This window comes from Echinops telfairi, unplaced genomic scaffold, assembly GCF_000313985.2.
Source record: "Echinops telfairi isolate 266 unplaced genomic scaffold, ASM31398v2 ScPeMD7_5868;HRSCAF=6743_0, whole genome shotgun sequence".
NCBI lineage: Eukaryota > Metazoa > Chordata > Mammalia > Afrosoricida > Tenrecidae > Echinops > Echinops telfairi.
The window spans coordinates 8142785-8151762 of record NW_022109767.1 but is presented as its reverse complement, the minus strand read 5'-3'; positions in this window follow the sequence as shown (position 1 = coordinate 8151762).

Sequence of the window (8978 nt, the reverse complement as noted above, 5' to 3'; positions counted from 1 at the left end):
AAAAGAATGACTTTGAGAAAGAAAAGAAAATTATTTGTTTAAAGAATCCAATTAGTAATAGTCAGTACAAGAAAGAAACTACTGTACTTTTTAGTCACAACGTTTTATTCCACTTAAGTGAAAGCTTCTTATTTTCAATTATATGTGAAAATGGGTGAGTTTTCAGAAAGAGGAAAGGTAAAAGAACTAACCCGAAAGACTAGGACGAGTTATTTTCCTAAGAAAGAACAGGACAAATGTTCTGCAGACTTTGTAGATCTTTTAGTGACAAGCTTGTGAATCATCTGGAAGTACTGAAAAAGACAAGACGCTTCGCAACTCATTTTTGAGTCAACTACGGATTTGGTTCTCAATTCCAAGACTGATATTAAAAAAGAAAATTACAGATACAAAGGAGAAAAGGGAAGAGGGGCAGTGGGAGAAAGTGGGAAGGGAGAAGAAGGGGAGGAAGCAAAGAAAGGAAAAATAAAATGAATGATTCTAAACATCTGAAAACAACCGATCACTAGGAACCAACCGAGGTTTGCTGCAGGAAGGCCAGGCGGTGGTGGTGAACGGAGTCTGCTTTGAATCTGCAGCTTCGTGTGACAGAGCAGAAAGGCCGCAATGGATTTCTTAGGCTGTGGTCTTTGTGGGCGCAGGCGGCCTGGTCTCCCTCCTGCAGAGCTGCTGGGTGGGACTTTTTAATTGGAAACCTTTCAAACGCAGCTGAGCGCTTCACCGTTGTGCCACCAGAAGCCTCTGCATCCAGTCAATTCTGACTGCCGGCATTCCTATGGTTTCTGAGGCTCTCTATCAGCGCTTCTCAGCCTGGGGGGTCAAACAACCCTTTCACTGGGGTCCCCTGATTCATAACAGTAGCAACAAGACAGTGATGAAGTAGCAACAAAAATAATTGTATGGCTGGCAGTCACCACAACATGAGGAACTGTATTAAAGGGTTGTGGCCTTAGGAAGGTTGACAACCACTGCTCTGTATCTTTCTAGGCTCAGAGAGCTTCGTGTTTCTCCAGTGGCGCGATGGGTGGATTTGAACCACTGAGTTTGTGGCTTGCAATCCAACACTCACCACAGCTTCACCTAAAGTCTTATCAAGACAATTCACTGTACTGAAAGAAAAGAGTGAAGATTGTACACGGTGACGCACCATGAGGTCAGCTGTAGCAATGCATGTGGGTCTGGGAGGAAGGTGCAGGTGCTGTTAGACATTAGCCACTGCCCGTGAGAACCAATTTCGTCCCACCTAACAACAACAGTGGCCATATAAATATATTAATGAATACACAGAAAACTTTTGATTAAATAAAAAGTATTTTCTTGTTTAAAACGCTTAAGAATGTTCCTCTCTCTTTTAAAAAAAATCATTTTATTGGGGACTCGTACAACTCGTATCACAATCCATACATCCATCCATTGTGTCAAGCACATTTGTACATTTGTTGCCATCATCATTCTCAAAATATTTGCTTTCTACTTAAGCCCTTGAGATCAGCTCGTCATTTCCCCCCTCCCTCATGAACCTTTGATAATTTATAAATTATTATTATTTTATCATATCTTATACTGTCCGATGTCTCCCTTCACCCACTTTCTGCTGTCCATCCCCCAAGGAGGAGGTTATATGTAGATCCTTGTAATCAGTTTCCCCTTTCTACCCCACCCTCCCTCGACCCTCCTGGTATCACCACTCTCACCACTGGTCCTAAAGGGATCATCTGTCCTGGATTCCTTGTGTTTCCAGTTCCTATCTGTACCAGTGTACATCCTCTGGTCGAGCCAGATTTGTAAGGTAGAATTGGGATCATGATAGTGGGCGGAGGAAGCATTTAAGAAGTAGAGGCAAGTTGTATGTTTCATCTTGCTACCCTGCACCCTGACTATGACTAGCTTGTCTCCTCCCTGAGGCCCTTCTGTAAGGGTTTGGGTCCCCAATCTGCACTTCCCCTCATTTACAATGATATGATGTTTTGTTCTTTGATGCCTGACCCCTGATCCCTTTGACACCTCATGGTCACACAGGCAGGTGTGCTTCTTCCATGTGGACTTTGTTGCTTCTGAGCTAGATGGCCGCTTGTTTATCTTCAAGCCTTTTAGACCCCAGACACTATATCTTTTGATACCCAGGCACCATCAGCTTTCTTCACCACATTTGCTTATGTATACATTTGTCTTCAGTGATCATATTGAGAAGGTGGGCCCCCACTGATATGATTTTTTTGTCCTTTGATGCCTGATACCTGGTCTCTTTGACACCTCATGATCACACTGGCTTCTGGGCTTTGTGGAATGTTCCTTTCTTAATTGATCCGAAACCTAGTTCACAGCAGGGAGTCAATTCTGACTCATAATGACCCTAGAAGACAGAGTGGAGTTGCTTCAGTGGATTTCCAAGGCTGGCTGTCTTTACCGGAGCAGACAGCCTCATCTTCTCCAATAGAGTAGTGGTGGCCTGGAAGCACTGACCCTGTAGCTAGCAGCCCAATGATTAGCCCACTCTGCTACAGGGACTCCTTTTCATATTATGATGCAAAGTGCATACTTAAAGCTGATGTTAAATATGACACTTAGCACAGAGACATTAAAATGGTTCAGCCTAAGAGTAGGAATGCGTCAAATTGTTCATTTATCGTGATCTTTAATTATTTTAGCATAAAACGGAAGGTATGCAAATACAGAAAAAAATGAGAAAAATAAAACATCACTGCTTCCAAAATAATTCATAAATAACCATCACAAAGAAAGCCAAATCTAAGGCAGACCTGTACATTTAAATTGAATTGTTGTATTCATGGCATACCACAAAACAACCAATGATATAGAGTAGTGTTCATTCTAGAAATAACAAGCAATAATAGTCCAAAGAAGGAGATCAATAGGAGAAATGAACCACTCTTTAATTAATGGTATTTTGATAACAGCATATCAATAGCAAGAGTTAAGTGTATTAATGACATGGCATTGTGACAATTAGGTGTTATGTCAGTTTGGTTGGGACAGGATCCTCGCAGGAGAGGATCTAACATAGTGTGGTCAACTCCATCCTGGGCTCTTCGGTGAAGCAGTCTAGTAGCTGTGAGAAGAACAGGGTAGAGCACCCCCTCCTCAACCTGGTCCGAGCCTTGATACGGTTGAGGGACGTTTTATTCAAGGTGTGGCCTACCCTTAGTATAGATTGACACCGTGCAGAAACCAGCTCATTTCTTCTCCTGTCCCTGGATCCTTCATCTCGTTTGTCGACCTCCTGTTGCCGGCCCAGGAACCATCAGTGAACTCCGGCCTCGTATTCATTCAGCTCTATATCCACCAGTCTAGGGTCTTCAGGCGTCATGTTCCTGCTTCCTCATTTTGTCAGGAGAAGCCTCTAGTTTGCATCTGCCCCATGGACTTGAATGGCCTGGACTTGTTACCCACTTCTACAACTGTGTGAGAAGAGCCTTGGTGGTGCAGTGGGCAGAGGGCTAAGCACTGGGTTGCTAACCACAACCTCCACAGTTCGAAACCAGCAGTTGCTCCATGGGAGAAAGATGAGGATTTCTACTCCCATAGAGATTTACAGTGTCAGAAGTCATCACAGCCAGTTCTACTCTGCCCTATGGGGTCTATGTGACTCAGAATCGCCCCACTGGCAGTGAGACAACTGTATGAGCCATTTTCTTGATATGAATCGCTCTCTATGTATGTGCACTTGCAAATGTCACTGGTTTTGTTTCTCTAGAGAACACAGCCTCACACAATCATATATTGAAATAAATCTAGTCTAAAAATGAAAAGTTGTAATAGAGCATGATAACTCTGCAGGGTTGATATCACCATTGTCGACCAAATATAAAATATTCCTCATATCTTGTTACCAGAGATGAGCATGGATCGTGAGAAAAATAGAGCAAAAGAACAACATTCACAGGTTTGCCACATCAATTGTGGAAATTTAAAGAACTCAACTGGATAAAGGAGCCGAAGTTGATTGACAGAGTGAAAATCCAGTTTGTGGGGACTGTGTACTAAGAGCTGTATGCACACTCGCTGGTTAGCTATAAAATGGCACTTCTTTACAGAACACAATCTGACACTATTTGAAAGCATTTTAAATTTGTTTCCGTGTTGACAAAATAATCATAATTAGGCGATACAATCCCATTCCTCCTTTTTAAAAAAATGCTCCCAATGTAAAAAATAATAATTCACACACGAATGTTCATCATAGCTCTTCCATAGCAAGAAATGAGACAAGGTCCAAATGCTCAGCATTTGTTGCTGTGGGTGGCCGTCTGGTCGACTGCAGCTCATTGAGGCTTCCTGTATGACAGAGTGCAGTGCTGCCTGTGCAGATAACAGGGCTTGAGCATCCCATTCCTCTTATGCACCCAGTGAATGAAAAAAAACAACCACCCGAGTGGCGCAGTACTTAAGCACTCAGCTGCTAACAGGAAGGCTGCTGGTTGAACCTACCAATCCCTCCAAACTCATTAGCTTCCCCAGGGTGGAAGGCGTGGCCGTGGGCTTCTGTAAAGATTTACAGGTTGGAAATGCTGTATGGACCGTTACACTCTTCCCTAGAAAACCACCGTGTGTCAGAATTGACCAGAGGGGCCTGGGTTTGCGGGGTCCGCAAATGAAAGAACCCCTCACAAAGGGAAACAACGAGAGTTGTTTACTTTCTCTTAGTCTAGTCCTTGCTCATCTATCAGCTGTCTCGGCTTCCTCTGATTCAGTTTTTCCACGCTGGTGGCTGGGGGTAAATTCTGAAACCTGACTGTGCCTTACCTGCTCGCCACAGTGGGCCATTAAAGTTCAAGACAAACAGCAGAATATCCAAAGTCCTTTGTCACCTGACTCTCCCCACCGGTTTATTTCTTCCCCTATTCTCTCATCTTCGGGGCAATCTTCAAGCCAGGTGGCCCATCATGTACTTCATAATGCACTACACCTTTGCCTAGAGTGACTTGCCCTGCTCTCTGGCCCCCGTCAAATCCTACGTGTATTTCAAGTTCAGTTCAAGCTTCAGATCAGTGCACATTCCTAATGTTGAAGCTGTGAGCGGCTTTCAAGTCAGCCTCAACGCACGCAACTTCGCACACCAGAGAGCAAGATGCAGCCCAACCCTGCACCATCTCCACCCTCAGTGGGGAATTCAGCTGCTGTAACCATGGTGGTTCTCAGTGCTTTATTTTCAGAAGCAGATTGCCAGATCTTTCTTCCTCATCTGTCTTAGTCTGGAAGGTCCTTGGAACCCGTTTAGCACCACAGCACCAGGCAATCCTCCAGTGACAGCGAGACGGTGGCTCTGCATGCGATGCATGAGCCAGGAATCAAACCCGAATCTCCCACACGGAAGGTGGGGATTCTACCATAGCACTGCAGCTCGGATAGACAAAAGTATGTGATTGTGTTTATTTTCTCCACGCGGTAGCATTCCGTCTAATGGCAGGAGCAAAGGGGCGTGGGCGTATCCTACTTGCCGTGGAAAGGCAATTCCATCTCTTCAGGATTAACTCAGTTACTTCAGGATTAAATTCATTACTTTCAGGAAGAACAGGAAGGTTGCAAGTCCTCCTGAGATGACTTCTTCCCCTCTGACAAAACTCGGTTGTCCTCCAACCCTGCCCTCCCGGACCAACACTTCTTAAGAAGGCATCAGGTTGCAATGAGTCTCTGTTGTACACAGTTCCCTCACTGCCCTGCCCTTGAATTTCCACGTTTCTCCCTAACTAGGCTGTCATTATTTGAAAGCAGAATTCTCACTCTAGTGGCGACAGGCTGCATATGGCCCCGCAGATGTTTTGTTTTACCACCACAGTGTTGCCAAATGGTCAACACCAGTTCTCAAACCCAACTACACATTAGAACCACATGGAAAACTGTTTTCAATCCCCATGCCGGAGTCTCATGCCACTTCAAGAGCTGGCTTTAATTTGTCTAGGATGGGTGCTAAGCAATGGCTTTTTAAAAAAATAATCTATTTTAGATTTACAGAATTGTGGTGGAAACAGGACAGAGTGCCCCATGTGCCCCATATGCCCCATATGCCCCATATGCCCCACAGCTGGTTTCCCATTTCCCTTCTGAGTAAAATCTGGCATGAGCATAGTACTTTTTGCCCAAACTAATGACCTGATATTGCTAAATGATTATTAATACATGTCATGATGAGTTAGTTAATTGTGCCAGCCTGGCCGATAATCACATGTGGTGCTGGTTGAAAGGCGGAGGGATAAATGGGTGGTGAAGCCTCGCCTTTCTGGTTCTCGGGTCTCTTGTTTTGTGATGGTTGCACCAGGGTGCAGCTGCCTTAGCAGTTCCCTGCTTCAGCTTGCAAGACTGACTTCCTACAAGACATCCCCAAGGAGAAGCCACATGGGCATATCCCGTTGCAGCCCTGGGTGCTGGAGCAGCCGTGTGGAGACCCCTGCTAGTGCTGAGATGCTTGCTCGTTCACTGACTCAGCTTTCCTCCTGCAGTCGGCATCATTGCCTCTGTTTTGTGAGGTGGAGGACTTTGTGGACTGGTGTTGGGTTAATGGGTTAATGTTGGACTTGTGGGCTTGGGCAGCATTGGGTTGGGATGTTTTCGTGATGCACATTTTCTTTACATAAAATGTATACATGAGTTGCTGTGGATTTGTTTCTCCAAAGTACCCAGACTAATGCACATGACTTATCATATTTCCTCAGTTCCCCTCCCCCCACCAACTTTTATTTATTTATTTATTTATTTCTGTTCCAGGATTCCGTTCAGGGCACAACATTACTTTTTTGCTGCCTCCCCACCCAAGCCCCAAGGGGATGCACTGTATATGTCAGGTAGCCAATGCTTTAGTCAACAGTTTACATGACTATTCGAATCCCCAATAGTTGACCCTGCCCCCCTCTTCTGGATCTTTTTCTTTTTGAGGATGGCTGTCTTTCCCTTCATCCAAGCCAGCTCCCCAATCTTTTGCATTCCTTGCACGCCCCTGACTGCTAACCTCCAAAGTCTCTTCCCTTGGGTATGAAAGTTCCTGTCTTTGTTTTGTGTTGTTTCTTCATCACAGTGGTCTCCCACAACATGTGTCCTTCTGCAATGGACCAATTTCCCTCTGCATAATGAGAAATTATGCAGAAGGTGCTTTATGATTCATTCATCGTGTTTTAGCCACGCAGAGTATTCCAGCGTGTGTCCGCACCAAAGTTTCTGTATCCCTTCTTCCACCAAGGGACATGCAGTGGTTTTCATCTTCTCGCTACTGTGAGCAGTGCTGCCCTGCACATGGGGGTGCGTAGGCCTACTTCTTTAGGGTGTATACGCCCAGGAGAGACATTGCTAGAGCACATGGAATTTCTGTTCCCAGTTGCTTGACCCCATCGCCTTTGCTGTCACGTCACCGTGGGCTCCCCTTGGCTCTCCACGTCTTTCAGGCTTTGCTTGTCTGTGATAATTGACAGTTCTGAGGAGCGCTGGTCAGACTATGTGTCCTTTCCTTGGGGATGTGTCCAATGTTTCCTCATGATCAGACCTGGGTTGTCGTTGTTAATTGCCACCAACTTGACACGAACCACCCCACCCCACCTCCATTCATAGCCATCCCATGCACAACTGAAGAAAACATCTCCTGGTCTTACAGATGGAACCACTGTGCTCCTCAGGGTAGTCACTGACTGAGTTTTGACCACCAGACCTTTCTTCGTAGGTTCATCTCAGTCTGGAAGCTCCACTGAAAGCTATTCAGCATCATAGCAACATGCGCCCATGCCGCCCGCCCCACCCCCCACTACAAAGAAGCGGTGGCTATGCAAGAGGCCTGTTGGCTGGGAATTGAACCCAGGTCCCTAGCATGAAAGGCAAGAATCCTACCCCTGGGCCACCAGTGTCCTAGCCTGGGCCAAGCATCAGCACTTTAAAAGAGACTTCTAGCTTATTTTAGTGTCCAGGCAGTGTAAACACTAATTGATTTTAAGAAGGTGAAGAGCTCGCGTGAAAGTCCAGGGCTGGCTTTGCTTGGCATGTGGGGAGACTGACAAAGGTGACGCTAGATGCCTTCACAGAGGCGAGGTGACACATGGTGGTCAGCATCCGGCAGTTCTCTATGATCTGCCTGTAAACCTTCATTCTCCCCCAACCATCACCACTATTTCTTTGCCAATGTTTTCATCACCCCAGAAATGCTGTACCCTTTAAGCAATAGCTGCCCACTCCCCCTTCCTTCCTGACCCTGTTGTTAAATGGCATCCAGTCATTTCCAACCCATCGGGACCTTGTATGCAATAGAGCAAACACCGCCCAGCCCTGCGCTGTCCTCACAAGCAACGTTGTTTGCAAGTTCATGGTTGTGGACACTGTGTCAGTCCATCTCAACAAGCTTCTTCCTCTTTTCTGCAGCCCTTCGACTTTACCAGGCCTGACATCCTTCTCTGGGGACTGGTCTCCCCTGATAACACGCCCAGAGTATGGGAGGTGAGGCCTCTCTATCCCCACTTCTAAGTGTCCGGCAGCACTTCCTCCAAGACAGAGTTGTTCATGTTTCTGGCAGACCCTAGGTCTCTTCAATATTCTTTGCCAGCAACATAATTCAAAGGCATCCATTCTTGGCTGGTCTTCCTTATTTATTGTGTAGCTTTCATATGCACAAGAGATCATTGAAAACCAGTGGCTTGGATACGTCACACCTGAGTTTCGCTGACACTCCCAAGAGGTCTTTTGAGCTTATTGGCCCAATCAAATACATCACTGCATTCCTTGGCTGCAGTTTCCATGGTCACTGATGGTGGAAAATGAAATCCTTATCACATTCAATATTATGATGATGTAACTTACTGGCTCATTTGTGAGGAGTTTTGTTTTTTTTCTTTAATCATTTCATTGGGGGCTCATACAACTCTTATCACAATCCATACATACATCAGTTGTGTAAAGCACATTTGTACACTTGTTGCCCTCATCATTCTCAAAACATTTGCTCTCCACTTAAGCCCTTGCCATCAGCTCCTCATTTTACCCCCTCT